A 13,271-nucleotide genomic window follows, 5' to 3' on the forward strand; every position below is an offset into this window, starting at 1 on the left:
TGAACTTGGCATCCTCCTGCCTCAGCCTCCCCAGGTGCTGGTATGACAGGTGTGCGCCACTGCACCTTGCCTGGGTGCTGTTCTAAGTACTTCCATCATCATCCATGCCTAGCGCGGGGCAGCTCCCGTGGGCTCAGCCAGTCACCCTCCCAGCTGCTGGGCACGTCTGGGAGGGCCACACCACTGGGTCCATGCCAGCCCCTCTCACCCTCTTCACTTCAGTTCATCTGTCTCTGCAAGGCTCGAGCAAGGGAGCCGGGGTCCCCTCGAGCCCACCCTGCTCCCTCTTCCGCTCCAACTCCAGGGCCTCAACACGCAGGCCGCCTGCCCCAGGACCTTAGCACGGCTGCGCCGCTGCACCTCCCCGTCCGCTCGCCCACCTCCCGGCCCTTTCTCGGGGTTGCCTATCCCGGGAGGCCTTCCTGATTCTGCTGCTGTGCCAGCACCCCGCCCTGCGCCCCAGCCTCGTTCCTGAACAGCTGACGCGGCGCAGACACTGGGAAAGGTCTCGTCCCCCGGGCTCCCTCCGTCCCCTCACCATTCTCTCCCAGCACTTGCCCAGCGCCCCACAGAGCAGGTGCTCAACGAACGCCCACGTGGCTCCTGGACCCCGGCAGGCCCGAGACCGCTTTCCACGTGCCCTCCCCAGGACGGGAGGACCCCGGCCAGCGAGGCCTCCTAGGCGGGCGGCCACAGACACTGGGCGGAGGACGCAGGGGGGACGCTAAATGACCCCAAGTGCGCCAAGCACCTGGCCGAACGGGCACTGCGCTCAATGGCACGCAGGCGAGGGGCACAGCCTGAGGTGGCCGGGACTCTTCCAGCCCAGCTGGTTCCGTCCCCAGCGCAGCAGGGCTGCCGGGGCAGGGAGGGGGCCAGGCAGGGCTGCGTCTGCCAGCACACGGCTGCCTGCTGGCACCAGAGCCTCCCCACTCACCGAGGAGGAGACCGGTCTCAGAGAGGTCAGGCCCTGTCCGAGGCCACGCGGCGTGGCAGGAACACAGGAAGGCAGATGTGAATGCAGGCCTCCGGTCCCCAGATCTGGCCCGGGATGTGGTCACCATGCCACCTCGCATGGTATACAGCAGGTGATCTATAAGTGCCGTGGAGAAGCCCAGGAGCAAGGTGAGCGGAGACAGGGCTGAGTGCAGTGCGGCCGCGGGCAGGGGCTGGGCGGGCGGGGCCTGCGGGAGGCCAGGGCTGGGCCTTGGGCGCACAGCGAACTGGCTTCGGGCAGCGAGGTGGTGGGGAACGGCCACTGCTGGCCACAGCTTCCGAGGGCGCCCGGAGCCGCACACAAGGGAGCCCGAGGGAAGCCCGGCTGCGTCTTCTGCAAGGCCCTCCCTGCGCCAGGTCGGGTGGTCCAGAGCCGCGCTCTGCCCCAGAGGCCGACTGGGGCTTTTGCACACGGTACCGTGGGGCATGGGGCACAGCATGGCCCCGGGAGGCCGCCTGGCTGCCCCAGGGCCTTCCTCCTGGCCGTGCATTGGGACCCACAGCAGGGGCTGGCCAGGTGGGCTCCGCTGACCCCCGCAGGCCACATGCCTGCAGACTGTCCCCCTGGGGCAGTGGATGAGGCAGGATGCGGGGGCCACCCCTCAGCCCGAGGCAGAGCCCAGTGCAGGACAGACACCCTAACAGCTGCGCCACCCTGGCAGCTGACCTCTTGGGAAATGATGCCCAGAGAGGCTGAGCCACAGCCACGAGGCCACACAGCCCGGTGCGAGGTACGGGAAGAACATGAGCCCGGCCACAGAGATGCTGACCACACAGGTTTCCCTCAAGTGGGCACCAGGCACCATCTGGAAAGAGAGTCCAGACCCCACGGAGCGTGGTCAGCCTGGGCGGTACCACTGGGCCCGGCTGTGTGGCCTCAGCCCCCTCCTCACGCGATGCCACGAAGCTCGAGCAGAGTGCTGGGCGCCTCGGAGGCCACCCGCCAGACCAGGCTCGCCGGCCCCAGGGCCTTGGCACGGCCATGCCACAGGCACTGGCTTCCTCCCTCACCTCCGTCAGACTTTGGCCAACTGTCCCTCCTGGAGGGTGACGTCCTGGAGTGACACCCCACCCTCTGCAGGGTCCCCTCTGTGTTCTACTGCTGTTGGATGGGCAGCTCTGGTCACTGGTTCTCCCTGACCGGAAGGCTGGCCTTGGCCACCCACGCTGCACCCTGTGGGGCCAGCACAGCAGTGCCCAGGCACTGCCCCAGGTGGCCGAGAGCACAGCTCCAGGGCCAGGGCTGCAGCGGAAGTGCCCCCCGCCCACCCCGAGGCCCTTCCTGTCCCCTGCGAGGGCCACACCTGCTGGGCCAGAGCAGGAAGCAGGGGGCGGCGACTGGCCCGGGGCCTTGGCCGGGCACGTGCAGCGTCCTGACTGCAGGCAGGGGCCAGCTGGGCAGCCGCCGGCAGACGTCCCCCCTCAGGGAGGCGCCTGAGCCCAGCACAGCAACCCCAGCACCCAGGGGCTGGGAGGACGGCGGGCGGCCAGCCAGGGCAGCGGGGACGGTGGGCACGGGTCCCACCAGGCCCGGCAGTCCCCGGGACGCGCCAGCCACCTCCGCCAGGTAAACTGAGGCCAGCCGCCAAGGTCACCAGCTCTGGGTGACACCCGGGGCTCCTGACCCCAGCCGGCCCACGCAGCCTGGAGTGGCCGGGCAGCCCTGGGGGCGGGGCTCGTCGATGCGCCGGACGCGCCCAGTGCCACCTCGCGGCAGCGTGGGCAGCAGCCGGATGCGCGCTATTCTGGAGGGGCTATTTCTGGAGGCTGAGGTGAGAAGGCGGGGGCGCAGGAAGGAGCGCAGGGCGCGTGCAGGACCAAGGACGGGCCACCTGCTCCCTGCGGGGCCCATGCCCACCCACGCAGGGACACAAGCAGAGACGAGGTGGCCCACAGGCCAGCAGGCGCTGGGCCAGGGCCGAGAGGATGGGCAAGGGCCAGCCGGGAGGAGAGCTGGGCCCCACGGACACGTGTGGTCAGGGAGGCCCTGCTTAGATATGGGCGCCGCTGCGGCCAGGCCACACACAGGGCCGTGCAAAGGCCCTGGGGCGGGACGCCCACCACCCAGAGGCGCAGCGAGGAGCCCGGGTGGCTGCGGCTGGAGGGAGACAGGCGACAGGCGGCGCAGGGCGCTGAGGGCTGCGGCTCTGACCCCACGGAGGCGGGGCCGCGCAGGGCTGCGGGGAGGAGGGCCCACCGGCGCCCTCTGGCGGCGACAGGGGCCGTGGGCAAGGACGGCGCGGCTGCAGTGGGGCCGCGCCACGGGGAGGCAGGACGGGGTGGGGAGGCAGCGCCCCCACAAGCCGACCCCTGGGTTGGGCCGCGGCCTGGCTCACAGCAGGTGCTCCCGTGGGGGCTTGGGTGGGACAGCTCTGTGGGTCGAGGGCAGGTGTGGCTTCAGGCTGCAGGAGGCAGACAGACCAGAGCCAGACCTGGCGGTGGTGACGGAGGTGAGGCTAGGGACAGGCTCCCGAGAGCATCAGGATGGGGCCAGCGTGGGGTCGGCCCGTCCTGGCTCTCTCTGCTTGCTGTGTGACTCTTGCCCTCTCTGATGCCCGCCTCTGCCGGGGGCGGCAGCTGCACATTCCTCGCAGGATGGTGCACAAAGCCCTCAGCCAGGAGCCTGGGGGGCCATCGGTGTCCCCACGCTGGGCCTCATCTCACCTCCACTGGGGGACTCCAAGCCGGGAGCCTGGGGCAGAGGCAAGAGCAGCCACACTGCCAGAAAGCGATGTGTGCCACATTCATGTAGTGCCACTGATAGCGCCAGGCTGGCCTGCAAGTGCCAGAAAACACACAGAGGAGTGATCCCCCTTTTGCACAAGAGAAGCCCCCATGCTGGCCTTTCAGGATGACACCGGGGCCCTGGCTCTTCCCGTCTCTTTAATCCCTCACTCTCATCCATATCAGCTGCCTCGTGGACCCAAATGGCTGCCAGAGCACCTGCCATCACCTCCATAGTCCAGATGGGAGTAGAAGGGAGCATGTACCACTCTCTTTAAAGGCATTTCCAGGAAATCCTACTCATTTATCCCAGAATGAACAGATGGTGCAGACAGCTGTAAAAGGAAGGCCAGGAAATGTCTCTTCCCTCCAGGTGACCGTGTGCTCAGGTAAACACGACACCGTTAGCTGTTACAGGCGGGCACAAAGGGAGCCGGGGAGGCTGGCCGGGGACTGCGCTTAGGCTTCCCACTGTGCCTCAGAGGCGGGCCTGCAGGGTGGAGGGAGTCATCAGGGCCAGCCCCCTGCCTCCACACCACCACGGCCTCTGCTCGCCCCAAGTCTGTCTCCCACAGCTCCAAGGTCCAGCACCCCGACAGAGGCCCTGCTCATGTGGCCCCCAGGTCCCCCGTGGCCAGCGCTCCAACTGCCCAGTGAAGAGCAGCAGGGAGACTAGCAGAGCTGGTCAGGTTGCTTAACTGGGTCCCCTCCGGGCTGCCTCAGGGGCTTGGGGACAGCCGACGCCCAGGGCCTGGGCAGGGGCGGGGCTGCCGATACGCTGGGCCGCACCGTCCAGCTGCAGCTGGCCCGTGCGTCTTGTGCAGGTCGCGGGTCCCCGCGAGCACGACGAGGGCGCAGGGGCAGCTTCAGGCCCGGTGGGCACCTGGAAGCCGACCCCGCCCCGGCCACCTCCTCGTGACGCCGGCTTACATCAGGGACGCGCCAGGGTCCCCACGAGGGAGGGGTCCCGTGGGCCGGGGAGGTGGCCACTGGGAGCCCCTGGCCCTTGTCTCCTTTTGAGACAGGGTCTCACGAAGTCACCGAGGTCAGCCTGGACCCTGTGGTCCTCCTGTCCCGGCCTCCCGAGTCACTCGAGGAGGACAGCCGTGTGCCACCCGCCCAGCCATCAGGAGCCCTGTATGTGGAGTCCGGAGACCCTGGGGCCGGCAGGCGACCTCGGTCTGGCCGAGGTCAAAACTGACCCTCCACACTTGAGGGCTCTGGCCACGCGGGCGTGACTCAGTGTCCCCAAGGGGACCAGGCCTAAGCCGACCCACCTGCACCCAGCGAACCTGTGGCCTGGTCCCCGCACTCAGCGGCCGGGCCATCCCCGAGGCCCAGCCTGGCTTCCCAAGGGCGCTGATCCCTGTCCTGGGAGGCCATGGCCACTGGTCACTAACCCCGGCTCAGTGGGCCCCTTCCACTCCACGCAGCTCGGTGCCACCCCACCGAGGACTCCGAGGCCCGGTCACAGTACAGGACAGGCTGAGCGAGACCCAAACCCGGCTCTCCGCACGCCCGAAGAAGGCCAGTCACCACTGGCCACTCCTCGGCCGCTCCTGTCCCCTCTGGTCAGTCACGGAGGGCGTCCAGGGAACATCAGGGCTGGCAGGTCCCCCACTGCTCTGTCCCTGCTGCTGCGGATATTTGGGGTCCCCGGGCATTTGAAAATCGTCCCATCTTCCCAGGAGGCAGGAAGCCTCGTAGGCTGTTTCTGGGTCCCCGACTCCCTAATGCCTGTCCTTGAGGTCAGCTTGAGGTCGACGGCGGACGCAGCACTCAGGGCGCCCCCGCTGCTGTGCGCCAGAAGCCGCAGATTCCAGCAGCTCAGAGAGGGCGCGTGTGTGGGGGCCACACAGCGTCTCCACCCGGGCCTGGGCTCCCGGCCTCCCTGCACAGGGACAGCGCCTGGTCACCTCCTGCAACCTTACGCGTCCCAGAGCTGTCAGAGCAGAACGCGGCGCTGGCCAGGACCCGCCCACTGGGGGTCCCACTGTCCCTTGCCTGATGGGCAGTTGGGGAGCCGCGGCTGAGGCAGGATGGCTGGCAGCCCGCCTGGGAGAGGTCTGGGGCGGAGGGGCGTGGGCAGGGAGTGACGGGGGGCCGCGGGGACGCTGGGGGGCAGGGCCACGGTGGACAGGGCAGCAGGGAGAGAAGCAGGTGAGCGGAGCAGGCAAGCTGTCCAGAGAGGGAAAGCAGCCGCCCCAGGTCACCCAGCTCAGCACCTGAACGAGGTCCCGGGAGCAGAGGCGTCTGGCCGCCACCCAGGCCCGCGGACGCCACCCTCGCCACGCCCACCATGGCCACATCACTGCCACCTCCTCGCTGGGTCGCTGCCGCCCGGCTCCTCACGACTGGCCCCGGCGTGGAGAAGGCTACGGGCTCCGTGTCCAACAACCCCGGCTCCTGCGGCCGCGGCCGGCGGGCTCAGGGCAGCTGGGAGGCGGGCAGCCCGTGGGGGCTCAAGCCGCGGCTGGGCAGTGGGCGCTGGCCGCCTCGCAGGCACAGAGGGCCTCTCTGAGCCGTCCCTCCACTCAGCCCTGCCAGGCCTCAGGGTCCCACCTGCAGGAAAGGGCAGCTGGTCCCTCCTCACAGCCCCGGCCACTCAGGGACAGGGGGACGGTGGGTCCTGGTGCTCAGCCTGAGCGCAAAAGCCGGCTCTGGAGGGACACGGGCGGACACGGGGGCCCTTCCTGGGCTGGACGGAGCAGTGTCACCGTGAGGACCCAGCGACCAGGCCAAGCCTGCGCCGCGCTCTGTGCCCGCAGACCAGCCCCCTGCCCCGGGCGCTGCACCGTGCGGCAGATGAGCAGGCGGGGAGGGACCCGGCGCTGTGGTCAGGGTCTCTGCAGGGCCCGCCCCGCCCCGGACCCCCTGCTGGGCTCCTGCAGCAAAGAAGTGGGGCAGCCTGATCAGGCCCGGGGACAGGACGCCCACTGGCAGGGGCCGAGTCTTCCAGCGGCTCTCGGCCTGACCCCACCAAGGGCTGCCGGAGGCCCAGCCGCAGAGCAGGGAGCCCCGTGGGGCTGGGCGTAGCTGGAGGGGCACAGGGGACCCGTCCCCACTGCCCGCGGTCAAAGGGTGAGGACCCCCGGCAGCCCCAGCTCAGTCCCAGTGCCACTCTGAGGACACCCTCCCTCCCGAGTGGCAGGGTCACTCTCTACTTTACAGGTGAGAAACTGGAGACCCAGAGATGTCGAACAACTTGCCTCAGGTCACACAGCATTGGCCAGGCCTTGGCCCAGGGCCTGGGAGTTAGGAGGCTGGGAGCCCTGGAGCCCTTCCCCCCACCGGGCAGAGCCCCCCTGAGGGTTAAGGGTCCAGGTTCTGGCACCCGCCATGCTTGGGCACCCTGTCACCTGTGGGCTGTGTGACCTCGGGCCAGGGAAGACTCCCATCTGGGCCTCACTTTCCATCCCTGAGGCACAGGGTCTGGTCACAGCAACCTGCTGGCAGGATGAGAGAAGGGCGGGGGGCAGCCTGGCACCTGCGAGGCCGCCACCCGAGTCAGAGCCGTGGGGATCTGCTGATCGCGGGTACTTACAAGCAGCACTTCATCACACACAGACCGCGACTGAGCTCCCCAGGACCCCGAACACCCCCCGCCAGCCACGGGGCCATCCCACGCAGCCGCCTCACCCGGGGCTCCGGCTGACACCCACCACCCCGGGGAAGACCCAGGGGGCACAGGACAGGCTGAGAGCCAGGAGGTGCGGGCCCCACGCCGCCTCTGTCACCGCCTGCCACAGTGCGGGCTGGGACCGCAGGCTCAGAGACGGGAAGAGCGGCCGGGCAACCTGCCCCAGTTCACAGCGCGAGGTGTGGCTGCGGAGCTGGCAGGTCGGGTGAGGGCATCCGTTGCCTGGGAGACCAGAGGGTCACCTCGTTCGGCAAGCACACGTGCCCCTGGACAGAGAAACGCAGGGACGGGGGCACCGGTAGGGCAGGAGAGAAGAGCTGGGCCTGGCACCACGAAGCCGCTGCCCACGAAGGCCGAGATCAGACGCAAGAGGAGGGCTTGCGAAGCAGCAGGGCCACCCAGGAACAGCGGAGCGTCAGAGACAAGTCGGCCCCTTCAGGAAGGGGCGTCTGCGAAGGCGCGGCAGGGGAGTCACCACGACCCAGAAACTAGCCCAGCCGGCCACTCCGTGGGAGGCGCGGGGGCAGGAAAGCCGGGCAGGCGGGTCGCCTCAGGTGTGGAATCCCTCGGCCTCCGCAGGGCTCCCAGGAGGCGGCCTCCTCTGTTTGGGGGAACAGAAGAGGAGATTCCGCTGGCCCAGAATAGCCGCAGCCCCCAGGCCCAGTCTGGCCAGGCTGGGCGGAGGGGCGACCAGCGGCCAGCGGAGGAGGAGAAGGGAGGAGGGAGGGACAGAAATAAAGCGGTAGCAAGTCTGGGGCCTGCCCGTGAGTCACCGTGCCTGTGCAGCCTGCAAGCGGCCGGCTCGGTCCCCACACAGCCCCAGGCGCCTCTGAAACCAGAGACAAGGCAGGGACGGGCGCGGGGACCCTCTCCTGACTCCTCTTTCCTGGCAGAGCTGGGGCTGGGGCTCGGGACCCCAGTGTGGCGGCGGCCACCGGCTGCAGCTCAGCCCTGGTTTGTTGTCCCGGTAGCAACAAATGCCCACTTCAACTTGCCACCCCTCAGCGTCAAGCCGGAGCGGGGGCCACACTCCGCAGCCTGCGACCTCAGGGCCGGGGACCCCAGCTGTCACCTACTTCCTGTGCATCTCACTGGGCCATCGTTTTCAAAGACAGGTGCAATCTTCGCGCCTCCATTCACCAGGGCTCCTTCCTGTCCCCACCGGCCCTAATTCAGCATGTCAAAGTGCCCCCTGGGGACTGGGCCGGCGGAGCCTGGCCTCCCACCCTCGCCGGCATTCGGGCGGGAACCCCTCGCTCCGGCGCGGGCCTTTGTTCGCTGGACCCCGGTCTCCGCAGCTGGCGCGCGGCCGCGAACTTCCCTCCGACCGCAGCAGGGCCGGGGCGCTCTGCCTGGGGAGCGCCGGGGTCTCTTCCAGACCCCCGCCGGGCATCTTTTGCCGCAGGGAAGGGCAGCGGAAGGGCACCCGGGAAGGCATGGCGAGGGGCGTCCTCGGGGCCTGGGCGGTGGCGCGCGCGCCCCTGGGAGCGCGAGCAGGAGGGTCCCGGGCGGAGGAGCCCCGCCGCGCCTCAGCCGGCGCCCCGGGTCTCCCCTGGCTGCGCCCAACTCCACGAGCGAGCGCAGCGACGGTGGGGAGGCGGAGTCGCTCTCAGCCGAAACACAGCTTTGTCAATTATCCCCGGAGCCGCGGGGTTTATAAATATCCGCCTTTATTTTTAGGGTGCCTTGCTCGCCCCCGCCCCAGCTCTCGACGCCCCCGCCTCCCCCCACGCGGCGGCTGCTGCCGTCGCAGCCACCAGGTGAACCCCGGGCCACGAGCGCCCGGCAGCGCTGCGCCACGGCCACATCACTCTGCCCATGCCTCCCGTGTCACCTCGCTGACCATGGTTGTCCAGGCAGCCACTGGGAGAACCGGCAAAGCCACAGGTCTCCCTGGGCCCCGCCCTGAGCGGGGCTGGAGGAACCCGTTGCTCCCGCCTCTTCGAGGCCCAAAGGCAAGAGGGAAACCAAGTCACTCCAGGAAGACTGTGCACAGGGGACCCCAGGCCGCCAGGTGTTCTGGGCCACCCCAAGAGGAAAGCCAGCCGTGGACGGCCGGCTCCCCACGGTGCTGCCACTACCAAATTCCTGATTTCCACCAGGATTCCCTCCGCTCCACGGTGTCCCAGCGTTGGGGGAAGAGGCCTGTGTCTCCTAGAGGGACAGACAGACACGAAGATGCCGGCAATCCCTCGGGAAGCAGAGAGAATTAAAGAACTCAGAGGCCACGCAGCAGAAGGAACAGGCGGCGGCAGGGAGAGTTGAGCCTGCGCGGGACGTCCAGCGGCTGGGGCCGAGCGCCCCTCTCCTGCACCCACCACACACCAAGGTCAGAGGCCTGCCAGGGACCCTGGGAGGGGCATTCCCGGGGGGCCAGCCTGCACCCAGCAGTGTCCTCCAAGGCCACACCTGGCCACATCAGAATCGCCTGTCACCGGCTCCCACAGAAAGGGGGCTTCAGGCCGAGACATCTCCTCCTGGGACAGCATCTCCGGATGGCCACTGACAGTGCCAGCCTCTGTCACCCCCTGGGGGGCCTATGTCACCAGCCCAGCCGGAATGGCAGGAATAGAAAAGCCATGAGCTCACCAGGCAGGCTGGGTCCCCCGCGACGTTTTGTTTGCCTCGGCCCAATTATACCAACTCTCAGGGCAACCGAGTATAGCGGGTGGTGGCCCCAGGGGGCTGGTGGGGCTCTCCTCCCACAGAAGTGCAGCGTCATGGCGCAGGTGCCCCCGGCTATGGGGACAGGGCTGGACAGGCTTTCTGGAGGGGAAGACGGCAGAGCCAGTGGGAGCAAGGCGGACGAGATGCGGGAGGGGCACAGTGGAGGGGAAGGGGTCCAGCAGGGAGACCCAGGCCCAAACTGGAGGCGCTGGCACGGGCGGGCAGGAAGCCTCCCCCGGCCCCAGCTGCCTGCCTGCCTCCGCCAAAGTATCAGCTGGCAGGAGAGGAGCAGGGACAGAAGGCAGGCGAGATTGGCAGGGGGAGGGGGCACAAAGGCAGGGGGACCCTGGGAGGGGGAGGGGAACTATGCAAATGGCAGAATGGACTGAGTCCCCAGCCATTAGTAAAAGCTCCGGCCGGCAGCTGGAGTCACAGGCACAGAGGCGAAGCCCACTCTTCTGGCGGCGGAGGCAGCATCACTAATGGGAAAGAGGGCACCCCAAACAGCGCCCCCACCTCACACCCCAGGGGCAGCAGAGACGGGGGACAGGAAGAAGGCTGGGACTCTGGCAGCCAAAGTCTGGGTGGAGGCAGGGGGGCCCAGAGCAGTGAGTCGCTGTCCTTGGGACGCTGGGGACCCTCTGGCTTTGTCCCAGCTTCTCGAGTCCCTAGCACACAGCCTGGACAGGGCGCCTCGGCCACCCCCCTGCACCAGCAGCCTTGGCCAGGCTGGCTCTGCAGGGTCTGGCCCCAGGCAGAAGAGAAGGGCCCCACGCTGGGGACGGCGCACACTCCCAGGCCGATTTGGGGGGACAGGGGAATCCCAGCTGAGTCTGGAAGGGGGAGGGAGCCCCCAGAAGTGCTGAGGGGGCTGAATTCCAGGAAGAACTGCAGAGGAAGGGGCATCCTCCAAGGTGGGCGTCAGGGGTGTGGGAGGAGGAGCCGACGGAGGGGAACCGAGGAGGGAGGTTCCAGATTTGGGGGGGTGTGGCTGAGAAAGATTTCAGTTTGTGGTGGTGGTGGTGGGGTTCCCTGTTTTGAGAATTCTGTTGAGAAAGCAGCTAAAGGGGAGTTCCCCAAATTAGGAGGAGGGGTTGGTGTCCTGGCTTTGTGTGCCGGGGGCTGGGAAAGGGGATCCTAAATTCAGCCGGGACTCCCACAAAGAGCAGGGAACTTGTGCGCAGCCCGGCCGATCCTTCGCAGCCCGCTGCCGGTGCCGGTGCTCCAACCCGAGGGGCTCCCCTCCCGGCACGCCCGAGCCCCCTGCGACCCGCTCTCACGGCCCCGCCCCCGGTGACGTCACCGCCCCTCCCCCCAGAGCCCCGAGGGGCTCCCGGGGCGTGCTGTACCCGCGGGGCTGACGGCTGGCTCAAGGAGTGGCTTCCCCTCTCCCGGGATCCCCACGGAGCCCCCAGCGCGAAGGGGAGGTCTGGGTGCCTGGCGCGCGCTCCCGTGCGCCAGCGTCCCTGGGGCTGGGGGCCGAGGCTCGCCCTGCCTGGGATGCTGGGAGGGGGCGCCCGGGCCGCAGGAGGGAGGGGCGAGGCCCGGGTGCCGGACGGACGCCCCCTCCCCGTGAGGGAGCGCCAGGGCCCGGAGGGTGCAGGGGAGAGGCGGCGTTGAAACGGGGGTCTCCCGGGGAGGGGGATCGGGAGAGAGCAGGTGGCTCCGCGCTCACCGGCCGGAGCCCCGGGTCCGGGCTCGCCTCCACTCCGGGCGCCCGCGCGCCCCCACCCCAGGGCCCGCCCGGGGACCCGGGCCGAGGCCAGCACCCGCGCGGCACACACGCGCGTCCCCGCCCGCAGCCCGGGTGGTGCAGCCGGCGGCGCTGGGCAGCTTCCAACGCCGCGCTCGGGGCGATGGCAGCCCAGCCCCCTCCCCGCCGCGGCGCGGCCCCCGCCCGCCGACCCGGCGCCTCTGCCCTGGCGGCGCAGCCCCGGGGGCTTTGTTCGGACGCAGTCTCGGGCTGGGCGGCGGGGCGTGCAGCCGGTGCGGCGGAGCATCCTCCAGCACAATGGCCGTGCGGCTCCCCGGCACAAAGCCGGCGCGCTGCCCACTCCGCGGCTCCGAGACCCCCGCGGGGCGCCGGGGCTTTTGTCGGTGGAACGCGGACTGTCCTCTCCGTTACCTGGAGGCTGGCTGGGCTGGGCTCCCCCGGCTCTGCCCCGCTTCACATCCTGGCTGTTGCATGGGATCCGAGCGGAGCCCGAGCGCCAGCGGCTCGCGGCGTGCGCGCGCCGGCCGGGCTGCCGGGCGGGCGGCGCGAGGACACTCACTGCGGCTCGCGCTCCCCTCGCGCCGGCTCGCGCGCCCCCCCAGCCGGTGACGTCATCCCTTCCGCCGCCGCCGCCGGCCGGGGGCGGGGCCGGGGAGGGGCCGGCCCGCGCGCGTCACTGCGCAGCCGCGCCGCCGCCACGCCTTCCCGCCAATGAGGCAGCTGGACGCGGTCATGTGGTCCAGGGGCATTTAAAGGGCCGCGGTAGCACGTGGGGCGCCGGGCGCCGAGCTTCGCAGAACACGTGGGCTACGGCGTTAGTTCGAAGAGCCCCTCCTGCCACTATCGGCAGAGAAACCCCAGGACGCTTGGAGCAGAGCAAAGGCCGTGGCACTTGCCATACGCTGCTCTAGACTCTGCTGTGGCTCCCCGGTGCCCTTCCAACGAGATCCGGCCTCCTCTGGGCGCCTGGCCTGCTAGCTGTCGCTCTCACCCGCCGGCCCCTGACCGTGCCCAGGACGAACCAGCTGCATCCAGCCTGCCCAGTCCTCACGCAGCGCCTTGCCTTTGCAGTTCCTTGGTCCAAAATGCACTTCCCTTGAGGTCTTTTTTCCGGTCATCTTTCCAATTTCTGCTCAAATATCCAGCACCTGGGAGAAGCTGCCCCAGTCCCACCGCCAGTCTCCCACGCCCCTGTCTGTCCCATCGACCTGTTGGTTCTGGTCACACTAAGAGTGGGTAAGAGCGCGGTTGGGCAGCGACCCCTGCAGGAGCCGGGCTTTAGGCCTCATCGCCATCCCTGCCGCCCGCCAGGACAGACCAAGGGGCGGGTTGCGGGGGGCCCTGGGTTTGCCCTTTCCCACCTGTGTAGTGGGTGGAGCTCCCGGGTCTCTGCTCCCCTCTGAGAATGGAGGCAGGCAGCGGGAACTCAGAACGTCTCTAGGTGAACTGCCCGTGCGCCTGCCCCGCTTGCACTCGTCGCTTGAAAATGAACGAAAGAAAGGGGGCAGAAGGGGCGAGGGGGAGCGGAAC

At 69.2% G+C, this 13,271-nt stretch overlaps 1 protein-coding gene across 1 annotated transcript in view; it reads right to left on the bottom strand.

The window, feature by feature from the left end:
* PTPRS (protein tyrosine phosphatase receptor type S) overlaps window positions 1-12,323 on the bottom strand; it is a 70,562-nt gene extending 58,239 nt beyond the window's left edge. The window contains exon 1 of the mRNA XM_079116288.1: window positions 12,153-12,323. The gene's annotated coding sequence lies outside the window, so the exon portion shown is untranslated. The remainder of the gene's footprint in view (window positions 1-12,152) is intronic.
* Between the last annotated feature and the right edge of the window lie 948 nt (window positions 12,324-13,271).

This window comes from Sciurus vulgaris (assembly GCF_902686455.1).
Source record: "Sciurus vulgaris genome assembly, chromosome: 16".
Taxonomy (NCBI): Eukaryota; Metazoa; Chordata; class Mammalia; order Rodentia; family Sciuridae; genus Sciurus; species Sciurus vulgaris.